General features: G+C 39.5%; 1 protein-coding gene across 2 annotated transcripts in view; it reads left to right on the top strand.

Moving 5' to 3' along the window:
- Nucleotides 1-826: 826 nt before the first annotated feature.
- LCLAT1 (lysocardiolipin acyltransferase 1) overlaps nucleotides 827-24,545 on the top strand; it is a 117,970-nt gene continuing 94,251 nt past the window's right edge. For both annotated transcript variants that reach the window (XM_031051596.2, XM_005151856.3), the window contains exons 1-2: nucleotides 827-966; nucleotides 1,095-1,206. The gene's annotated coding sequence lies outside the window, so the exon portion shown is untranslated. The remainder of the gene's footprint in view (nucleotides 967-1,094; nucleotides 1,207-24,545) is intronic.

Here is a 24,545-nt window from a genome sequence, read left to right as displayed (position 1 = left end):
CATCTGCCTGCTGTGCCCCTCTGCGAAGAGTCTGGCTCCAATTCCCAGTAACGTCCCACCAATGGAAGACAACAGCTGAGTCCCCCCATGGCCTCTATTTCTCCAGTCTGAACGAACAAATTAGAGCCCTCAAAAAGGGCTGACAATGGAGTGTCAAACACATTTTAATGACTTTTAGGGTGAGATTCCCTGAGAGCTAATTCCCTACTTTTAATTTTATTTATTTATTTATTTAGTTATAATTTCAAATATTGACAAAATCGATGAATGATTCTCGGCTGTGCAAATTAAAGCAATGAATTCTCCCTGGATGACGGTAGGCAATTCAGAAGTGCCGATCTTGTCCTCAGTACTAACTGCAGTATTAAAAAAGGGATCCCACCATGGACAAATATCCCTAAACGGGTGCGGGATCAGGCTCTGCCCTGGTGTTTGTATTTCGCAGGACATGTTCGTCTGTGCATGTTAAATGCTCGTGGGGTCAGAAAGAGCCTGGGTCGCTTCGGTCCTAATCCAGCAGCTCTGGACTGGGCTCACTTTGCTTTTACACGTGCTTAAAACTTTACTTAAAGCCTCCTGGCGTTTTCCTTCTTGGAATCTCAGGGCAGCGGCATGTTCCTGTGTGGGACAGGACCTGCTTCTGTTGCCCCCATGGCTCCTCCGAGCACCGGAGGCTGTTACCCACCGCAGGTGCGAGCATGAAGGAGGAGGTGTAGCGGTGTATGGGGTGGCTGCTGGCCCTTTAAGAGAGGCCGGGACAAGGAGCGGTGCCATGGCAACGGCTTCACAGCCGTGACCGGAAGTGATTGACGGGTTAAAGGTCGCCGGTGGCAGGGAGAACATGGCGGCTGCCTTGGTGATGCTGGGTGCCGGCTGCGGCGCGGCCGTGCTCCATTGGGAGGCTGCTCCCTGAGCGGGACGGGAGCCGAGTCGAGCTTCTTCCCGTTGCGGTGCTGTCCGTGTGAGGTGAGAGCGGTGGGCTCGGGCGTTCCGTGGCAGGCGGCAGGCCGGGACCATGGCCATGGCCCTCCGCCGCTGGCCCGCCCTTGCCGGTTTGTTCTGGCCTCTCTCACCCGCCTCCCGTGTCTCCGCAGGCATGGTCGGTGTGCTGTAGCGGGGCTGAGGGCCGCGGCGATGCCAGAGGAGGAGCCCCGAGGGGAAAGCGCTTGAGCCGGCCTGAGGATACGTTCAGTGTGTGTGAAACGTGTATGTTACCGACAGTGGGGGTTTGGTGCTGCTGCTTCTGTTGCAGCTAGAGCAACGAACGGAAGCCTGTTCTAATCTCATCTTTAGTATCGCTGTTTGGGAAGAGCAGAGCCTCTTGTTCTGACTTGCACATACACCAAAGTCAGTTTTTGCCAACTGTAGCTGTGTAGTTTCCCGTGTTTGCTGTGTGTGTTGTCCCTTCTCCCATCCATGTTGTCGTGTAGGCTGCTTTCTCAGCAGGAGTTGCCCTCTGGCAAAGCTAAACTTTGACCCGAATTCTGTCTTGTGTAAGAAGCACGGGGTGAGTGTCAGAACAAGGCATGTAATTGGCACAACCAGGCTGTTCAGAGCATAACCCTGGCTGCAGAAAGCTGCAGACTGAAAAAAGAATGCTGGAATTTAACTGTATGTGCAGCCTGACATTTGTGCTTATGTGAATTCATTGTGATATAGGATTTGCTTGTCACTAGATTCCTTTTTTAATCTTTAGTTGTGATAGTGGATGGAGTGGACTATACTTGCATGATGGGTAGTTTGCCTTTTGTTTACTACAACTTGCCATATCTCACTCCATAGTAGCTTGTTTTGAAGACACCACCCACTCTCTGCTTTTGGCCCCTTGGACTTTTTAGCAGTAGTTACCACAGCAATATTTTAATGTTTCTCAAGCACAAACTTACTTCACTGAAACACAGATTAACAGATGGTCACCACCAGCACCCCCCTTCTTCTTACTTTACAAATGAGGAAATTAGGATTAAAAAAAAAGGAGAAAAGCCAAAGTATGCCTTAAATTGAGCACAGAAATCTGAAACAAGTTGTTGGACTTTGTGATCAAATTTTATAGTATCATGTAACTGAACATGAAGCTTTTGTGGCAGCTGTAATACCTGGCTCCTCTGCAAATCAAGGTACAGTTTAACAGTGTGAATAGTCTGGTCAGTGTGCAGGCTGCACCTGAAGAGTGTGGTCTCACTCGTTCACCATGCTTACACATGGTTATGGGTTACTGCTACTCTCTTTGTAGTGGATTAATGGTTGGATGATTTCAGGGGCAGCTGATCTAACAGGTTTATGGGGATGGCTCTCTGTCAGATGGAAGTTATTCCAGTGAGTGTTTGCTCCGATATGAATAAGAGCTCTTTCTTCTGCACTAACGTAAACTAGCTGTGGGTTAAGTATAATGTGAAAATGTACCTTGAGAAACTAAAACTCACATTGGCAATTCAGAAAATCAGGGCTAGATACAAAACTTCTGAAAAGTTTGGATTTTAAAAGGAAAAACAAACAAAGAAAAAGCCAGCTATGTGTAGGAGCATGTGGTAAGAGTGAAGGGAGCATATAAGCCTTGTGAAGGCTTATGTGAAGGAACCTTCCCATCTATCCAGAGTATTTTCTCCATTCACTGCATGGCACTGAGCTTCTGTGCTGAAAAAATGGAAGTCACCCAAAGCCTTATTTAGACTTCAGGGGCTGGTCCACCATGTGTGCTCAGTGAGGCAGGAATATTGAAAGGAAAATAGTACTGTATTACAGTAGGATGCCTTATTGTAAAAACCCAGCTGAGGTTGTGTGGTGAAACCTCAATTCTGGTATGCTCCTCAGTCTTGATGAGTTTTGCTTTCTTGGAGTGTCCTCCCCTCCTCACAAAAACAGTCCGAAAAGAAAATCGGAAGTGTAATGAGGTGTCATTTCCACATTCACCTGGGGTTTTAGCAGTGTAGGGCTACTTGATCCAGCAGATCTTTTCTGCAGTTGCTCGTGTGGCAGCCTGTCATGGTTCATCTGTTCCTGCAGAGTCTCTACTTCTTCAGCAGCTATTTTTAATAGTGCCAGGCTAGATTCTTAATCACCTGAACAGTCTTGGGTGCAAATCCTCTTGTCCTTCTACTCGCTTTGTATTTGATTCTGTACAGGACTTCTTACTGTAGAGTTTAAGTGTCTCTTAATTTTTGTTTAGACAGTCTCCTTTCTTACCTGTCACTTCTCTCGTCCTTCAATGTGCTGCTGCCCCACATGCCCCTCACCTCTGCTTTGCTAAAACACACCTTTTCCTTTTCTCGGCTGCTTCTCCCAGCTTCCTGGGACATGCAGAGTCTTTGTGTCAGTTTATGCTTTTCTCATACCAGGTCATCACTTATGAACTATCTCTGTTTTCCTCTGTCCTCCTTTCTTTCCTTATTTCATTCTCCTGTTCTCTGCTTACTCTTGTTCAAGGCTGTCCTTTCCTTCTTCCATCAGGTTGTGATGCTAAGAACATGCAAATAAGATTCCTCATGTTCTGTATGTGATATTGAGTTCCATAATCTGGTTTAATATTTTATTAGCTAGGAACTGAGGAGAGCTGGCTTGTTTGTGTTGCATGTGTGTTGTTTAGTCAGGTAAGAGCTGGGAGGAGGAATCTAAGAGAGGGGAAAAATAGAACTTTTAGAGTTGACTTTTTGTAACAGGTCCCTGCAGAGCGTGGGCAAAGGCTTGCAGTTTGGTTTTATGTGATATTTGTTGATCTGACTGAAAAGTAAATTACTGCTGGAAGACAATTCTGCATTATCATAGAATCCCAGACTGATTTGTGTTGGAAGGGACCTTAAAGCTCATCCAGCTCCAACCCCCTGCCGCAGACAGGGACACCTTTCACTAGACCAGGTTGCTGCAAGCCCTGTGCAACCTGGCCTTGAACACTGCCAGCGACGTGGCAGCCACAGCTTCTCTGTGCCAGCGCCTCAGCACCCTCACAGGGGAGAACTTCCTAATATCTAATCTAAATCTCCCCTCTGTCAGTTTAAAACCATTCCCCCTTGTCCTGTCCCTATCTGCAGTTGTCAAAAGCCCCTCTCCAGATTTCTTGTCAGCTTCTTTAGGCACTGGAAGCTGCTCTAAGATCTCCTCAGAGCTCTCTTCTCTAAGCTGAACAACCTGAACTCTCTCAGCCTCTTCACAAGAGAGGTACTCCAGCCCTTGGAGTATCTCTGTGGCCCCTTCTCTGGACTTGTTCCAATAAGTCCATGTCCCTCTTGTGTTGGGGGCTCCAGAGCTGGGTACAGTTATAAAGTCCATAGTTGCTGCAGGACACAGTGAGATGTGAGAGAGAAGTGTTAGCAGACTTACTGAAACATAGATGAAATGCCTCTTCTTTTTCTTAGTTTTTTTCTCTTAGCTGAAATAGTTTGCTTGTGAACTTGTTTTGCTTTAATAAACTTAATTTACTCAATTTGCTTGTATTAGTGTTTCTTACATGCTTGGGCACACAAAACTGGGGGAATCTTTATTCGATTCGTCAATACAAAATGAATTGCACACTAGGTTCACGCTCTGTCCTTTCATGAGTTTGGGAAAATTGAGTTGCTGTTAATCTGACCACAGGTTTAGTTTGGGTTTCATTGTTTTTTGTTTTTTTTTTTTTTTTTTATTTGGCTGAAACAGAACTGATTTTTTTTTTTTAATCTTACTCCTTTTAAACATGCCTTTCCAAGTCTTTTCATCTGTGATATTAAAGCTCCCATGACTCTTGGTTTTTTCTTTGGGCATCCTTTGGTGTAATACCTGCTATTTATGTTATTATAGGTATCAAGGGAGCAGGTATTGCTTTCCTTCCAGTGGCTCTGAAAGATATTGCTTAATCTCAACTGCATTCTTATTGAATTTATGGTGTTTTTGTTGTATTTAAGGCATCCAGCATATCTTAGGTTTGAAAGAAATCTATATCTCTTTGCTCTGTTCTTCAGAGGTGCCATGAATTCTAAATGAAAGAGGATTAAAAATGCTATGGTCATTTATGAGATTGCTGTTTGAATCATGTAAGTGTTACTCTGAACTGCAGTGTCCCCAGGCATGCTCACAGTTCCTGGATGCTTTCATATATGAATGATAGATTGTTTTGTATTCCCTCACCAAATCAACGAGAGGACAAACTGGTTGTGGTCACAAGAGTGAAAAGATAACCAAACACCCACATTTTTATAGGAGAACAGGAAATAAAACACAACTAAGCTATTAATTTCTCTTGCTAAATCAAAGACAAGCAATAGCAGGCAATGCAGGTGCTGGCCAGTACACTGGTCCTGACTTTTAGACAGCAATTTTGTCACTTTGATTTCTGGAATCCTGTTAGTTGCATCAAAATGGTAATGGTTGTTATAGTTCAAGATTTAACTTACTGTTCAAAGTAACTGGAATTTATTATGGTTTAATATAGAATGAACATACAGATCTAGAGTTACTGTGTGATTATATGCATATATATATGTATATAAAATTTTGTTTTAACTTTTGCATGGCCAGTATGATAGTGATTACATCCACATATAAATGTTAATTGTAAAGTAACGGAAATATGCTTCCAATCTTTTACAAGATTCTCTCTGCTGTTTGAAGGTACAAATGTCACCGTTTTGCTACATGTGAGATGTTGTGTGAAATATTTTGTGTGGCCACTGGTGCAGTTTTAACGGTGATAAAGTGCTGAGAATCCTCTGTTTAGCTTGATCTTGGCTCTTGAAGAGTCAGAGGCAGTAGGTGACAGTTTCAAACCCTTTTTCTTTGCCTGAAAAATGATGTCTAAGTAATTAATTCCACATCACTTGGTAATTTTGCTCTTAGGTTTCATCATGGTTACTGTTATCTTAGTGCTGATATTGATTCTTTAACATCGATTTCCCAAATTTTCACGCAAGCAACAATCTGCAGCCTGCATTTGTTCAGATCAAGTATTAGCATTATGTGTTTGAATTCAGAAGATAATTGCATATCTTGCAAATTACCCAATGTCTGTTTCAGCTTGAAACATTTAGAAATCCATTTTAGTTTCTCGTAATTACAATGTTTTAGTCAGACAGGCATCTAAACTTAGGACAGCACTTTGGCAGTGATCTGCTTGTTTTTCTAAAATGAGCACAGTTTCTGTGGTTAAATTTTCCTTTCATTTAAATATAGATTTTAATCGGCGTAGGCCAAACTTTTCCAACCATGTTTAAAATTAGCTCAAGCCATATTTTGGAAAGTATGTTGTCCTAATGGGATTTAACTTATATAGAAAAATGTATGCAGAAATGGATGTTTTCAAGCTGATTAATGCTTTTAAATTTATTTTTTATTTGCAAAAAGGTTTATAGACTGACTCAGATATGACTTGATACTAGTAGTGTCTTTATAACAAATACCACTGAGAGCGCTTCACGCTGTGCTTCTGAAATCTGAAAGGTAGCTGTTCAGAAAGAAACTATAAATTCCACTCATCAAGCAGCTAAGTTACATCAAAGTAAAATGCTTGCTGTTCTTCCAGACTTTCATGCAAGTGTTGGTTTGGGGATTACTGATGTTTTCATTGGTTGCCTTGTACTTCTTTAGGCAAGGTATAGTTACCATTTTCAGTTGGTAAGTTGAAGTTGTAAATAGATGAATAGCAAGTGTTGAGCTTTGTGCAGAGGATATTCAACATTGTATGTATTGTGAAACAGAAGTGGGAATAAGTTGACTCTCTCTGGTGGCTATTGTAGCTTCCTGAATTAGTGCTAAACATTTGGTAGGTTAAGTTTCTAGAAAAGGATTAAAAAACCCCAACCAAACAAAAATCAAACAAAAAGTCGCCTCTGAACCGTTAGCAATGTTTTATCTCAGTTTTTACGCAAAGGCGGGGAAAAAAGGTCTTTGCTATACCTAGAAAGTTTTGCAGTTGACAGAGAGTTCAAAGATCATGGGATTCAACCGGTCAGCAGATTTCAGATAGACTGTTCCTACTGATCACAGGTCAGGTGAGATGCTTCCACAAAAAATTGGGAGAACACATGTTGTAAGAGGGAGATGAATTGTGTGGATTTCCATTCTATGGAATGCAGTGTGTTTTGATGTGAGATGTGCTGGTTAGCTTTGACACACTGTTTCTGGATATGTAGAAAATGATGTAGGAAAGAAATACTGTCATGGTATGGACATGAGACTGTAAGAAATCTGACTTAGTTTTTCAGATGCTTTATTTTATTATTCAGATGCTAGAAAGAGTAGGATCCTTCTAGGTTTTAATACATAATCTTACAGTAATCATGTGTGTGTTCAGCTGGTCAGTTCTCTTTTCTATCAAGATCATGTTTGTTACTGTGATTTTAATGATCTGCCATAATGCAAAGTTGGTTTTGAGAAAGCTGATGCTATGGCAGTAGTAAGCAATTGCAAATTTATTAATGACTGGTAAATCTTACCTCTTCCCAGTTGTTGCAGCTTGTGGTATTTTAACAAACATAAATGGAACAAATACTTTTTAACTTCACTTAATGATTTTTCTTAACTAGGACTAATTCTTACCCAGAATTCATGTGGTACAGTGGGAATTTCTCAAGCATTCATCTCACTGATGAATGTTACCTGTGAATCAGTAGTTACATGTTTTATGCTCATTGAAAAACAACTTTTAACTCTTCTGGTACGATAAAGCCACTAGACATTGATGACCACATGCTGATCTATGGAAATCAACTTTGTTCAGAGTGAACCAAACTGCTAACTGGCTTCCAGCTTTCAGGCTATGATCAGAGCTTGGAGCTTGTCCCTGGTTCTGCTAAGTAAAGAATGTGTATCAGCTGGAGTTGGGTGCCACATGCTCTAGGGAGTTGTCACCAAGTTCTTTGACAAAGCCAAGGAAAACTACCAAAGGCTTCTCAAAGAGCAAAACAAGTAGAAGAAATACGTACCTGTTATGTCTCTGTTGGGTTTGGAATCTTGTCTTTTTTGTTTTGTTTTGTTTTAATGCTCCACCCATGGAAAACCTTTTTCTCTGGAGTACATTTCGTAGAGTGTGAGGTGATACACTCCTGCCATGGTCATTGAGCCAGAGTTTGGTAAGGAGACGCTAATCATATCCTTTTGGCCTCTTGACACACAGTAGCTTTCTTCTGGTCTTCCCTCTTCAGTGTGAAAACCACTAAATCTGTCAGCTGAATTAGTGTATTTCCTTGAAAAGAAAACAGTTTTAGCCATTTTTCAAGGTCTCTTGCCCAGGTCAGTAGATTTGCCCTTAGGACATGTAAAAATGATGCACTGCCAGTGCACTAATTTTGTGTAATTCATCATCAGATAGTGGAAACAATGTTCTGGGAATTGGCATGCCTTTCACATTTGGAAAGGGGATGTTTGGTTTGGTTTAATCTCTCTTAAATAATTGCAGACTGTTTAGGAAGATGGAATTTAATGTTCTGGGTACGTTTGATCTCTTTAAACTTTGAGGATAAACTGTTTTAGAACAGGATTGGTCTTACTGTGTTTTGTGCCATCTCCACGAGATGGATAGATTTTTGCATTAGAGTTTCTTTACAAAAATACTTGTGTGCCAATCTGGTTTATAACAAGTGTTTTGCAAACTCATCTATTTCTAACCCCTGAATGTGACAAAGGGTGTGTCTCTCAAAATTATGGCTTTGATCAGAGAAGTGTGTTCTGCTATTGAGAACATCGGGTTTAAGTTTTCACTTGAATACCAAACTTTAAATAAAATCCTGACAGTTACCCACTGTTTGCAGTGATTGCATGGGTCTGCTGCTTGTTACAGAATGGATACTTCATTGTTTTGTCATAAATGGAGATTTGGATCTAAGATATCATCAAAATTTGCTTAAACCAGTCATTTTTGTAAAAGCTTTCTTTGCAGAATGCTTTTTGGATTTTAACTTCTATTGTAGTAAAGGTAGGCGTTGTACTTAACTGTATCTCAGCCCTATTCTGAAGAAAGAATCTTGGTCTCTTTCTTAAATACTGAGAAGCATTTAAGTTTGCATCTGTTGGATACAGGGTTAGGTGTTGAACAGTGTCAGGTCCACTAAGCAATAAAAAAAATCCCACTTGAAGACAATGCTTTAACTGAATAACACATCTTATTTAGGTTTTGACAGTGAGTAAAAGAACTGTGTGTTTATCTTGTCTGCCACCTTAATAGCTTGCGAATGACAAATGCCTGCAAATATGTCCTGTGTTAAACAGCTCTATCTTTGTGTGTTGCTATTGTAGTAGGTCATTGAAGGACCTTGAGAGATAACTGATCTGCTAAATTGAGGCAAAGGCTCTGTAGTTATGGCAGTATGGAAATTAATTCTAAGCAGAGGCAAATAGGGCTTGAGTGGTCACAATAGGGATATTGCTGAAGTGATTGTTGATAACATGGGGGATACATATTCTCTTCTGTTCAAAGGGAAGATAGGTAGGATTATGTTTTTGTTGTTGAAGTAATTTGCAGTAGGCTAGTCTAGTGAAGAAGAATATGATGTGATATGCAGAACACTTGTGCATTAGAGTATCTTTGAAAATATACAAATAGCAGTTATTTTTAATTAGAGAAAGAACCTTATTTAAAGTTTAGAGGATTCAGTAAGTTTTGATTGGGTCAATCACATGTTAGCAAGATTTATTTTACATGTAGGCAGTGGCAAATAGAAGTGGTGAACATGGCTATTTTTTATTCCTTTTTAACTTTGTATAAGACATCCATTCTTTTAAGACTGATACTGCACATAATTGTCCATAGCTTTAGCATGAGCACTGGGCGTGCAGAATTAAGCTTGCTTTCAGAACAGAAGTTATCATTGCCGTAAGCAGAAAGGTAGAATGAGTTTGCGTATTAGAAAGAAAGATTCCATTTCCTGTCTTTGTCACCTCTCATTGTGTCTTGAAAAGCTGAAAAAGACATATTTATGACAGCATTTTGCTGAAGTTTATATGCATGTCATTTATTCATAAACCTAAAATAAGCAAACTTTAAAATTTAGGGAAACGAGTAGCTGTAGCTTTGGATTTCAGTGCAAGATTGTCATCTTTGTTAATACTGTACATAGAGACTTTGTTTACTAGCAGCATCACAAAATGACATATTGGATAGGAGATACCCAGAAATGAAATATAGTAGTGGCACAATATTTTTGTACATATAGTTCCACAGGCTGCTGAATATTTTAGAATGGAAGTTTTTAGCAGTACTGAAAATGGTGAAAGCTGGCAGAAGAGTAATATTTTAATGAATACTTATAGCATGACAAGAGGAAAGAGAAATTATCAGCAGGTATTTCTTCATCACTTAAAGACTGCTGTTACTGCTGTATCTCCTCAGCCATTTAGCTAAGCAGTTTGCAGGTAGTATATATTACAGATTGTAGAGCAAATGCCTTTGTTTAGCCTCAATATGCTGTAAAGTTCCCATTTCCCAGAGTTTTTGCATGTGGGACCTTAGCTCTTCTGCATGCAATGAGGGCAAGTCTTCCAGCTTTTCAGAACCTGAGATTTAGTGTTTGTATGGAGGAGTGCCTCCCCCCTCCCGAGGAGTTGCATCTCAGTGTCTGTTGTTCTTATGAAAAAGGCTATAAATGATTTTCATGTTTAGAGTGAAGTAATCAGAACTTTGATTTCTGGTTTGGGATCTATTTGATACAGAACTGTCAGTTCTGTTATTATTAATTATGATTGTTTTCTTCTTAACATCTCTCCCCTAAGCTGAATCTTCCTGAGAGCTTTCAGGTTTCTACCAGGCATGTGCTGAAGAGCTAGAACATAAAAGTGAAGTTCATATTGGAATGAGATCTGGAGAGAAGCAAAGTTGTGGGCAAGTATTTTTCCTTTTTCCAAATGTTAAGCTGCAGCCACATTAATAATATTTCTACAAAAACATTACTGGGCTAATTTAAAGCAAAACTCTAGAACTGTTATATCCCACATGGCATGAAACATTCCTGCATTTTTTTCCCTGGTGTATTAACTTCTTACACAGAAAGGAAATGAATTTTAGAAAGAATGTTATACATAAACCATTTGAGACATTCTCTGTTAAGGAAATACCAGCTGTCAGGAAAGATGCAGCCAATATTGAGTTGTATTAAAAACACTGTAAAGGAAATATTTCTTAAGGAAAAGTGGATTAATTAAAGCATTTTAACTATTTTTGCTCTGGAAGAAGGTTAAGGAAGTTCTATATAACCCCCTTTTAAATGCAGCCATTATTAAAAGCCAGGAATTTATTTTTCCAGAAGGAAGTTGACTTAGCTAAGTTGTTCCTTAATGTAGAAGAAAGAAGTTTGCTGACTAAAATATAACTAGTAGGAGGGGCAGGGGAAAAGAGAGAGAAGAAAGACTTGGGAGTTATTATACTTTATTACCTTCAAATTCTATAAGCTGGCTTACATTGGTTCTTCTCGATGGGAAGAATTTATATCAAAAGGAAATAGGTTACATTTTAGGATTTTCATAGTAACACCTTTATTTAAAAATCATCTCTTTTATGAGCAATTATTAGCACTAGGAGGCATTATTTGGCTTCTGTAGAGGAGAATAGTGAAGTGCACATAAAAATGTACCTGGATCAGGCGTGTGAAACATTAAATATGATAGGATTTACACTTTCTGTAATTCAGCCTAGCCTGCTGCCTTTAAGGAGTTGTACACTGAATATGCAGGTTTACTGTAATGGTTTAAAAGAGCAGCTTTCAGTTTAGTTACCAGTTCGTTCTTTTCCCCATTAATTTGTTGATGCTATCAGAGCCACCTTGAAATGTAGCAAATACAGACACGGTTGTATCTGTTACATTATAGACAATGCTCCAGTCTTTTTTAATTATATTTTTATTTATTTCAGTGAACAGGATGAAGGGGGTGCTTAGATGTGATGCGACCTATTGAAATGCTGAGGTTTTGATTTTAGCATAAATAACGTATACAGGAGTGTTAGGTCTTTGCGTGGTTTAAGACCCTACCTGTTCATTGTAATTATTTTCTGGAAATTCATGAAGGTCAGAGTGTTTTGGTTTGTTCCTTGAAAACATTAAAATTGCATCTCTTAAGTTCTGTGATTGCTCGTAGAGATGAGCAGATGTTGTTCCCCAAATTCTCTTCACAGTAGGTTTATGATCTTCGGTTTCATTAAAATACCACCAGAAACCCAAGTACCAAATGATATATGGGCTAAATTTTAGAATAGCCCCCACATCTCCACATTTGAACTGACAGTCTGTAATTTCATTGACACATTGCCTCTTTTCCCCTTTAAAAAACTTGCTATTCAGGATGGCTTGTATTTTAGGAATGCCTTAAAGATTTAAGGAGTGGGATCTGTAGAATGTGTTTTATTTTGCATATGCTTGATGTTGTACAGTGAATTGAATAAAGGATCGAAGAAGATGGTCATCTGAAGGTTTAAATGCCAGTGAAGAACTGGATTTTGCTTTTTACTTGATAAGCAAGACATGTAATGTAATTAACAATAACTAATTTTGATCCTTGTATTGAATAGTCAGGTTTCTATTTGGGTACTTATAAAAAATGCAGAGCTTTCACAGCTGTAACTGAAACTAATAGTGTCTGTGAATTATGCTTCTGATACACTGCACAGTGACAGATACTCTGAAAAACAATCTGGAAACATTCCAGATTAGACAGGCACAATTCATATAGTTTGATATAATGACTGATAAATGACTGGCATACACTTTCAGGTAGCAGTATAATGTGCATAATGTGGAGGGAAAAGCTAAAAATAAAGGGTTTTAATAGCTTAGGCTAATTTTAGCACTGTACTATGAGAAGGGGAAAAAGCAATACAAAGTAATTTCTCCCTGTTAACCCTGCTGTCACAGCATGTGCATTGGGTGAGGCAGGGTTCCTGTTTGAAAAAACAAATAGCATGGCCATGAAGGAACAGCCTTAATTCTTGTGTTTCATAACTTCTATATGTTTGATTGTGCAGTTTCAGCATTCCAAATATTTTTTGAGTGTGCTATGAAGGTAACTATTCACTAACAGTGTGCTGGGTGGTGCCTGACTGCCCTGATCTTTTAGCTGTGAACCTAGCGAACTGTAATCACACTGTGATAAACCCTTACTAAAAGTGATGTTCTCCCTCATGTAAATTCCAGTGGTGCAGTATCAGACCTCAGCTTTTCAGGCTAAAACTAGCTATTGTATGTTAGACTTATCATAGAATGATTAATGTTGGAAAGGAACTTAAGATCCTCTAGTTCCAGCCGCCTGCCAGGGGCAGAACCCACAGAATCTCTTCATCAATATGCTTCATCAGTATGCTTTACTGACAATCTGTTTAATCGTATGCAAACTGATAGATATAGTAGATGGATGCAGACTCTAAAGAGAACTACACTGAGTTCCTGAATATAGCATCAAGACCATTAATCATGTCAGGGCTAGAAAAAAAATAATCCAAGTAACCCAGGTTATTTCTGCAAAGCAGATTCTGCAGTTTGCTGAATTATATAGATCCTACTTTATGCCTATCACATAAATCTTTCTTTTGTCCGGAATGAAGTAGTTCTTTGTGTATCATGTATGCATGATTGAACATGTGATTATTGTTCCAGGAAGAAGAAAGAGGAAAAGAGCCTCTTTCTAATTTGTCAAGTCACATTCTGAAGTTTTCTTTATAGTGAAAACTGTATTAGCCATCTAGGACCAGTCTGATGACTCTGCAATCAAGATAAAGGATGTTGATTGGAATGCCTTTCTTTTGGGAAATTAATACTGAACCACTATGTACGATTGACTTTCACTGTCTAATTAGTGATAGGTTTGCCCAGTCTTTGTTGGCTTTCACAGTGAAGTTAAGCCTGAAAAGGTACTTGAAGTTATTTGATCTAAATATATCTTCATCTTTTGTGATACTTCGAATGAGATAAAGCCTATTTGATGAACTGGCAGGCATCTTTACAGGTGGATAACTTGCAGGGATGCATTTTGATGAGGCACAAAGCTTGGAGTTGTAGTTTTATCCCAGTTTATCTTATTTGATGGTCAGTTAAATCTTTTCTTCAGCTGTTGATTGGGGAAAAAAAAAGATATTGCTACAAAATATAATTCTGACCTGAATAATAGAAAGTGACTAAATTATATTATCAAAATATATAGCAACTTTACCAAAATTGCAGGTTGTAGATGTTCTTTCATGGATCATCTTGCAACTGAATTGAGGTGCTTCTTAATGTATAGAAAAACCTACTTTTGTTGTAAAAGGGTCAGTTATGATATATGTTAATGTAATTTTCCGTCTATATATGCTTGATATCTTTATCTGACGTTATAGAAGCTAGAGATGGAAAGTTATAAAGAGAAATGATTTGACTACATTAACTGTTATGGGACAGTTGATAGATGAGTCCCATTAGCTGTGTTGTGTTGAACTGCAGCCAGCCATTTTGAAATATTTTAAATCCTTAGCATTCCTGAACAACTGGAGGAGAATCCTCTTCTAATATTCCTTCCAAAAGTGTTTATTACATACTTTTGTTGTAGTTTGGTGTAAGAATTTCAGTAAAGTATCAGGAAATGATTAAATTTTTCCTTAGTGACTAATGGAGTTAAACCTCATTTAAAGCTTCAAATCTGTTGCCATTAAAAAAGGCTTATGATAATTATTATTAATTTATGATTATTATTATGATTACCTGGAGTATTGTGTGCACCTGGAGTATTGTGTGCAGTTCTGGTGCCCTCAACATGTAAAGGACATGGAAGTGTTGGAACAAGTCCAGGGGAGGCCACGAGGATGATTAGGGGACTGGAGCACCTCCTGTATGAAGACAGGCTGAGAAAGTTGGGGCTGTTCAGCCTGGAGAAGAGAAGGCTGCATGGAGACCTCATAGCAGCCTTCCAGTATCTGAAGGGGGACTACAGGGATGCTGGTGAAGGACTCTTCATTAGGGACTGCAATGATAGGACAAGGGGTAATGGGTTAAAACTTAAACAGGGGAAGCTTAGATTGGATATAATGAGGAAGCTCTTTACTGTTAGGGTGGTGAGGTACTGGAATGGGTTGCCCAGGGAAGTTGTGAATGCTCCATCCCTGGCAGTGTTCAAGGCCAGGTTGGATGAAGCCTTGGGTGACACGGTTCAGTGTGAGATGTCCCTTCCCATGGCAGGGAGGTTGGAACTAGATGATCTTAGGGTCCTTTCCAACCCTAACTATTCTATGATTCTATGATTATGCTGTTAGAGGTTTTAGATCTCTCTTAAATTTCTTATTTCCTTTAAAATACCTAAAGTCCCACCAGTATAAGACATAAGCTATTTATCTATATACCTTAATTTTATTGGTTGAATAGAGAATCCTATAAGAGCAATCTTGTGCAAAGCTAGTTTTGCAAGTTATGCTTTGTTCTATTCATTACACTTGTGCTGATGTGTTTCCATTTCCAAACCTCATCAAAGTTTCCACTTTATCAACATTCTGAGATGCAGAAAATGATTGGTCTGAGTGCCTTTGTGGTGTATGGTTTGAAGATAAGATGTGTCTGTAGCAGCTGCCAAACTGAAGCCTGAAGCAATGCCAGGACTTCTATGCCAGGAGTTTTATGCTGAGTTTTCTAGAATGGCTTTCTCTATTTCTTGCTCTGTCACCATTAATCTTTTTTCTTTGCCACAATGGTACTTACTAAAAAAAATCTGATGTCCTGAGAAATGCTTGTCAAATAACTTCTAATTCTGTTTGTCTGTTATGCACTTCTTGCATACTGCAGATTACTGTAGATTGCTCTGGAAAGCACTATGAAAAAGTCATGGCTTAAGCCATGTTGTGGCTTAGTTGGCTTAAGCCAACTAAGTGAAAAAGATCTTTCAGTCATTGCTTATGTCTTGTAGTCTACCTAGATGTTTGGTATTGCATCCTCTTACCCAAATATGGGAGGAAGGGAGAAGAGAGAGAAAGAAAAATACTGGAAGTTCATTGAACCTTTTTGTTCCGGAATATATTTACCTTTTCCCAAATTAGTTTAACTATTTTGTTAAACCATATTATGACATGGAATACTGAGAGCTTACACACATTATAAAAAGCTTTAAAATTGGGAACAGTTTTACCTGTTTCCTTCTTCTAATTTATTTTTGGCAATGATTGGTATGAAATAGTTGTCTTTGTCTTGATCTTCATGTGCATACAGTCCTCACTGGTTTGAGATCACCCGTAGGAGATTAACAGGCAAAGATAATTCTCCTTAAAATAAGAGATACCTTCTTTATTCCTTTAGAGGTCTTGTCATCTTCAGGGGAGATAACCACTTAGCTTCAAGTAAGTTGCAGAATGAGGGATGTTATTTGGGAGAGAAGGTTCCTTTCCTCTTTTGAGTCTTAGGAGGCATGTGAGTTGTGAACTGAGGCTGTTTTAAGTGGCCGTTAGAGCAATTTAAACATACGTTGTAACTAGGCCACCACAGGAAAATAATTTTCTTTCCTGAGGGAGGAAGAACAGAAGCACTTGTTATGTGCTCTGCAGTCAGCTTTGCTATAGGCTGTTTCCACTCTTGTGTAATGGTCTTATGCTATAAGAAGAAAGAGAAGCACTTTAAACACAGGAAAATGTGGTTGTTAAGCCACAAAAAAAAGAAGAGGTTTCAAGAGCATGCCTAGTATCACAAACAGTGTCTCTCATTCCTGATTTTGCTTTCAGTTTGAGAGTGACAGTTTAAAGAAAATGATTTAAAAAAGTGACTTTCCTTTAAGTGACGGAAATCTCGTTGTCATTTCTGTAATGAAAATGCTCCCACTTTGAAATACTTGTTTATTTTCACAAGTTTGGAGTGGCTCTAAATTCAGCAACTTCAAAACGTGCCTGTAGGTTTGAATTGGCCTTCTTGACACACACTTTGTTGTTAAATAAAACATTTTTATTGGCACAAACATATTTGCCTCACCTATTTTCATTTGCTGGTTGTGGGAACGGTAACATTAAAGGCTGTTTGAAATACATGAAGCAAGTTATGGGGTCACTCCCCATCTGTTGTTTGTTTTGGTTTATACAAGAACAGTGAAAAGTAATCATGTTGGTGAAGTTCTGTCATATAAGTTGTGGTTCTGTGTCCTGCAAGGTGTAGATGTACACATCAACAGGTTTGTCTGGCTGCTTCAGGCAAAACTTGGGACTTCTGGGATGACGAACAGTGAGTGTTGGCAAAGAAAGGTCACTTCTTAGCTTTAAAGTAACTTAGAGTACACCTTGCTGCATTATGGGACAAAAGACTGTAAATACAGAAAATCTTTGATTAACTTCTCCCTTTCAGAGTGTCTTGACCTTTATTGAGTTCCCCTATCTGACATTTTTAGAAGACTTTTAGTATTATTTCCTTTCATTATAAAGGGTTTATTTGCGTATTTGTTCCCACATATTTCGTTGTCATCTTCTTTGCCATGTGATTTTTCTTCAGCTACAACGGCATCTGCATTTCATATCAGTAGGGTTACTGTAGTAGGGTAGTGAGGTAGGCCTTTTTTATATAAAATTTTACAAGTGCATTTGTGTAAGTAGATGTTATCTTGGTAAGCAAAAGAAAAAACAAATGAGTGAAAAGGGGAAAAAATAGCAAAGCTGGGAAGTACCTACAAAAGCATTTGAAAGGCAACATAATATATTCAAATTAGGAGTAAATCACATAGGTTTCACATCGCATATCTTTCTATTTTTAGTTTTGAAATTACTAGCTGCATTTTCTATTTAAAGGTAACATATTTAGACTTCATGCAAGTGAATCATAGTATTGCATTGTTATTGTATAAAATAGTGATTGTCAGTTGTGCTTCCTATACTCTTAATCTTTTAGAGACTAGCAGCATAGGCTGTATGAGATTACAGATAATTATTTTACAAGGAGTCATTACAGACTTGATCTTTTTACATGACTGTTCATAGTGGTTCTACTGTCTCAGCTAGTAGCTCCCAGCTGTTCCTTAAAGGTTGTGCCAGCAGTGCCTGTTAATACAGCTTTGTCTTTCCTTTCCCCAGTTCCTATCCTGCTGTTGCTGCAGCAGAATGGGAACTTTCTCCAACAGTTGAAGGGTGATTAAAATCTTAGTGTTTGGTGCCTTGGACAGCTGGCTAGCTCAACAAGATCTTCCTGACAGCATGTCAAGAACATCCCTTGCTCCATAATAACTGTCTGAACAAATCCCAGATGCAAGAGCTAATTTTCTCCTGCCTGCTTTCTTCCTCTGATTCTGTGTTCCCTGAAGCCTTTAAGTTGTTCTACACAGAGTGATGTTTACAGCTAACTGCTTTCTGGTAAGATAGTGCATAAAATGGAACTTTTCCTTAGAACAAGATAGAGAGTTTATACTTTTAAATTTTATTTTCAAGATTCCAGAAGAGGTTGGGGGGTGTTGATAAGAATCACTGGTCATTTGCCTTTAAGAAGGTTACAGGATCCAGGGATCGATCCTGTAGGGGTAGAACTATAGATGATTTTTGAGGTTCCTTCCAACCCAAACCATTCTGTGATTTTAATCCACTTGCTTCTGAATGACTACCTGCTGCTGGTAGTTGAGTGAAACTGAGGGTGGGATTTGTACCTTTGTTATTTGAATGGACAAGTTGTCTGGCTGCTGTCAATCCCTTTTCTTTGTGGGTTTGGATACTCAGAACAGCAAAGAAGGTTTTAAAGATTGCTGATAGAACAAAGGGATTAGGTCTGTTTATATAGAAGACAGGATCAGCCTGCTAATGAATGACGAATGTTGAGAAGGATATAAGCCCATGTCTTTTATAGCTTAAGATAAATGTTAACAGACACTAAGAATAAACTTGCCATCACTGCCTAGTGCAGGCTTTCTTCCTGTACCTTCTTATGAAGGACAGGGTTCAAGACACTGGTAGACAAGATGACTGGGTGGACTACTGCTGATTCGGTTTGGCAATTTCTGTGGGTTTTCCACTGGTCATTTTGTTCTTCAGCATCATACAAGATAACAGAATCTTTTAGGTCAAGACACTGCAAATACTCATTCTGCATAAATGTTGTTCTGTTAAACACAAGTAGATCTGAGTTTATAGAATCCTTTCTTTCTTCAGCCTGGGCAATTTTCCAGTTTTCTGAGGGCAGGCAGCCCAGCAAGCACTCCTTCAGACAATTCCTCATCTTTCTCCTTTTTTCCAGAATGAAAATCCAAAAATATCAGCAATGGGGGCCAAAATAACAAAGGAAAAGTGGGTGTTGCCACTTCTTGCCAGTTTTTTTGTAAATATTCCTCTCCTTCCCTGTCCCAGAATAATAACAAAACTTCCCAAAGAATCCACAAAATAAACCATATTCCTTTTCATCCTCTGATCTAATCCAGAGTAGGTGCCACAATAAAAATGCTGGAGAATAAGTACTGTAGCAGGTATACTTTTATCAGACTATTAAGGTTTTATTCCTCCCCTGTTAAGGTTGCAAGAAATTCTAGGGCATGTGCTAGGTCCTTTATGCTCAGCTGTTATTCTTGTTTCTAGGGTATTGATTGAGTTGTTTCAAGTTGCTTGTATTTTATGTGATAGTGAGGAATCTTAACTGGGATGTGAGTGTGTGGATTCTGTAACTGAGGACAGACTGGGGTGAAATACTGTTATGGAGAACTGGAAAACTAGAGAATATATGCTCCAGGGAGAGTGATCCTAGGCTACAGGTTCTCTGATTCGTGCCTGCTTGTTCCTTCTCCAGCTTCAGTGACATGATCAGAAGCAGTAAGTAGCGTGAAAGGGTGTGATAGGAAGTGAGACCAAGGAATCAGTGTGAAGCAGAACAGAGGTGGGATGCGAAACCAAGGCTGCACTGGCACAATTAGTTAATACAACTGAAGGGCCAAAGACCACTGCTGAGAAGCAGAATCAGAAACCAAGACCAAACAAGAGAGACAGGAAGCAGGTTTTTAAAACAATAATTGGGATGTTATCTGCAGCTGCAGAACAGCTCTTTTGGTTTCTTCTATACCAGACATGTGTGACAAACACTGTGAGTTCACAAAGTCAGTTCATAGAATCATAGAATGGTTTGGGTTAAAAAGGACCTTAAGATCATTCCAGTTCCAACCCCCCTGCCTTGGACTGGGACATCTTACACTAGATCATGTCACCTAAGGCCCCTTCCAGCCTTGCTTTGAACGCTGCCAGGGATGGAGCATTCACCACTTCTTTGGGCAGCCTGTTCCAGTGTCTCACCACCCTCACAGTAAAGAATTTCTTCCTTATATCTAACCTGAGCTTCCCCTGTTAAAGTTTGAACCTATTTGTCCTATTGCTACAGTCCCTGATGAAGAGTCCCTGTCTAGCATCCTTGTAGTCCCCCTTCAGATACTGGAAGGCTGCTATGTCATTGAGAACCTCAACCTTCTCCAAACTGAGGGTAGCCAGTTCTCCTGTTTCCTTCCAGAGAGGGTCCACATTATCCCTAGTCTGTCTTTTGTTTCTTATCGAAGCCCTTCCTGTTACCTTTGACATCCCTGGCCAGACTCAGTTCTAGCTGGGCCTTAGCTTTCCTGACCTGATCCCTAGCTTCCTGGACAATGTCCCTGTATTCTTCCCAGGCTGCATATTCTCACTTCCACCTTCTATATTTTTCCTTCTATGCTTCTTTTTCCCTTCTAGGTTTTCTCAGCAGCTCCTTATCCATCCTCCTGGCCTTCCTGCTCCATTTCCTTCTTGTTGGGACGCAATGCTTCTGAGCTTGGAGTAGGTGATCCTTGAATATCAGCCAGCATTCTTGGGCCCCCTTGAATTCTAGGGATTTATGCTATAGTACATAACTGAGGAGGTTCCTGAAGAGGCCAAAGTCTGCTCTCTTGAAGTCCAGGGCAGTGAGCTTGCCATGTGCCCTTCTCGCTGTCCTGAGGACCTTGAACTCAACCACGTCATGATCACTACAGCCAAGGCTGCCTTGGAGTGTCACATTCCCCACCAGCCATTCCCTGTTGGTGAGCACGACGTCAAGCAGGGCACCTCTCCTTGTTGGCTCCTTTATTACTTGCAGAAGGAAGTTGTCTACCACACAATTGAAGAACCTCCTGTATTGCTTGTGCCGGTCCATACTGTCCCTCCAACACATATCAGGGTGGTTAAAGTCCCACATGAGAACAAGGGCCTGCAAGTGTGAGGCTGTTCCTATCTGTCTATAGAGTGCTTCATCCACAGAGTCCTGCTCAGGCGGCCTGTAGCAAACCCCCATGGTAATGTCCCTCATTGCAATTCTCCCTTTGACCCTAACCCACAGACTGTCAGTTGGCCCATGAGTTCTTCGAATGTTGGTGGCTGGCTGCAGCTTATCTGTCTTGAGTCACACGTGCTGCTGTTTTCTAAAGGCTGTTCTTAGTTTTCAAGTTGTTTCAACCTAAGTTGTTTCTTAGTTGAAATTCTTGGAGTTACAATGAACTCCCTATTGTGAGAGTTTAAAGATAATTTCCCCCCCCCCCCCCAAGGTGTTTTTTATCAACAAGTCATTGAACTTAATCATGTTCATATATATGATAGCAAAGAATAATTTCTTCATCAGTGGATTTACTAAAGGAAGTTCTGCTGCCTTGGTTTATGCATTCAAACTCCATGAGATCGCTGCTTTTTGATGTGTCACATCTACATGATCGATCTGTGTAATGTAATGATTGTATGAACTGTGCCATGACAGACTCGGAGAGCTAACATCATTCCTCGAAACCATTTCTACCCATGTGAGTTGTGGTGGGACTTGTGACCTGCTTACAATGTTTTTGAGGATCCTAACTGTGAACATTCTCCAGAGGGCAAGTATCTATGAAGTACTTCCTCATCAATGACTGTCAGACTGGAATTCTCAAACCAGAAGGAACAGCCACCCAAACTCAGACGTAGTCTGGAATCTGAGGACCATGTCTGTAAAAGAAAAGAGCTTCTCAGTTCTTGTGCTTCTGCTTCTATTTTGATTGCTAATAAAGTTTCTGTTGTGGGTTTGGGTTTTGGTTGTTGGGTTTTTTTTAATAATAAATTTATTTATTTTGGAGAGTGCAAAAGATAGAAAATTTGATTCATAAGCTCCAGGCAATGTCTCCTTGGAAGACGCTTGGAAAACCACACTTGTTCTAGAGACAAACACGATGTCATTTCAGTAGCAGATCCCTTTGTGAGCCTCCTGGAAACAAATGTTTTGCATGAGGCTCAAATTTTCTTGTTCTGAATTCATTCAAACAAATTACCCTGCGGACTCTATTTGTGATAAACTTTTCTTGAGAAAGCCTTTTCTTGAGCCTTGTTCAGAATCAAGACTGAATCTGAATGCTTTTTAGCATGTGAACAGGTAAACCTATCAAGCAGAGCACTGTGCCTCAGTCTTCTGAGAAGCTCAGATCAGTGTCCTTCAGTGCTTCCAGCTGGTGTCTCCATCTGTTCCCTGAACTATTGTGCTGTCCATAAAAAAGTACATTGACCTGGAACAGCAAAGCAGCTTGCTTTTCTTTCTTTAAGTAGGTGATGACTTAAGATATTCACAGGCGAAAGAAGATAATTTGCTTAAGTAAAGCCAACTGATAGTAGAACTTCTCTTCATCTATAGGGATCTTTTTTCCCCTTCTGCATCTGAACAATCCTAAGTGTTCGGTTTCTCTAGGGCAGAAGCAAAGATAGAAGGCTGGCTTAGAGTGTCAGGGAGGGAACTAAGACATAAATCCAGATGACCTTGCTGAGACTTTGAAACATTTGCTTTCCAACTGATTGAGAGCATAGTCATGAGAAGAACGTGCTTGGGAATTTTCCACCTGCCCATTTGACGTCGAGCAAGAAAGAAACCATTCATTTCCTGACAGCATGTCTGAAAACTGGAAGCGGAATGGTTGGTGAATGTGCCTGTTTTTTTGGCAATCTGATTCATAGTTTTTGAATGCTTGTAGTTGCCAGTTCTTGATGCAATACATTTTTTTTGATTCCATGAATAAAAAGATGCAACAGGCAAGTCTTGAGGGCGTCAGAGCATACTGTGCTCCATTCTCTGTTTTGTTCTGCCTCGAATAGCAGGATAAATTAAAGTATTTTGAGGCCTGTCCTCTTCTGTCAAGGCTCTGGGAAAGAAAGAAGAAAGGGTGTGTGGGGGGGGGCAGACTGAGCATGGAAAATTTGATGACATTGCTCATGGGTTTCCTTTTCATGTGAAATTTCCCTGAAATTTTCCCCATGACTCATTTCCTTCTTGATTCCTTTTTAAGTCCATAGTTGGGTCTTTTTTTCCCCTTCTATTTCTTTTTTTTTATATTTTTCCTTTAAGACAAGCAGGTAGCTTTTTCTTGCCCAGTGTGAAGTGGACTTTGCAAAGGTATATATTCAGTGTTGAAGCTATTATTCTATTTTCCGTAAGGGCAGATGCTCTCTTTTCTCTGAGTTCTTTCTATAGCCCATGAGCAAAGACAGGAAGCAAGGAATACACTTCCAAAGAAAACGGATGTTAGTCAGAGCTGTATTGTGTGAGGGAAGAGGTGGTGGGAAGTAAGGTGTTTTATATTATTTATATGGCTATTGATGATTGCAAAAATCTTGTATCGATGGAAAGTTAATGAGGGAATTAGTTATGGTTTCATAGCTTCTAACTTGCAGTTTTCAGTTCATGCTGATGTACACTTTTACTGCTGGATACAGACTTTCCTATAGCTCCTGTGAAATGCCACCTGCCGTCTTCTACAGTAGGAAAAACAGCTCTTTTCTGGATCAAAAACTTACATGATGAATTCCTTTTTATTGGAGAACCAAGAAATATTGGCCAGTGTGAGAGATATAAAAGGCTGATGGCACACCACAGTCCTTGACAAACCTGGAGTCATTTCCACTCATAAAATAAGTTCTAAGGAATCCATAAATACTTTATTCACTATGAGTAAATTTACTGTTACTAGTCTGACCAAACACTTGGATGTGCTTAAAGCTCTGCAATGTAGCTTTTCTTACAAGGAAAAGAAAATCAAGACTCTCTGGGTTTTTCTAGTAGGTGTAAGATATGTCTTACTTCTGTTGTAGAAATGTCCACAAAGTATATGTTCTTCTAGTGCAGCTAAAGTTTAGCATAACAATTCAATGCATCTGAAGCATTGCAAACCCTGGAAGAACTTGGCAGCACTTCTTGGAATATCTTATTCCATAAACGTTTGTATGATCTGGTCGCCAAACTATCTGAATCCTCCTTGCAGTGAATTAAGGCCTGTCCTCTTTTCCCCTTCTTTCCCTACCCCCTTCCAGGGTTTGTATAAACCTTATTATTAACAAGACCTGAGTCTTTTGAAAAAGCATGCAATCTTCCTAGTGAAACTAACGAAATCATTTAAATTCTAAGTGATTAATTTGCTGGAAAATAAAGCTTAAATCGCCTAAAGAGGTTAATTCAGTTTTGATCTGCACATTGGTATTATCTTTGGTTTACGTAAACACATACTACTTTCTACTAGCTGTTTCCTTTCTCCAAACTTATGAACAACCAAATGGAGAGCCTTGAATGAAGAATGTCACTTACTCTTTAGTTAGAAGCATACCTACCCTGTCCTCCTCATAGGCAAAGCAGTCTTCCTAATGTTGAAAATTCCATGGTTAAACTTCCGTATCCTTTATGGAAAAGGAGCTTGTTTTC

This window comes from Melopsittacus undulatus, chromosome 3 (genome assembly GCF_012275295.1).
Source record: "Melopsittacus undulatus isolate bMelUnd1 chromosome 3, bMelUnd1.mat.Z, whole genome shotgun sequence".
NCBI lineage: Eukaryota > Metazoa > Chordata > Aves > Psittaciformes > Psittaculidae > Melopsittacus > Melopsittacus undulatus.
The sequence above is the reverse complement of the archived record's forward strand: the minus strand, read 5'-3'. Positions and strand labels throughout refer to the sequence as shown.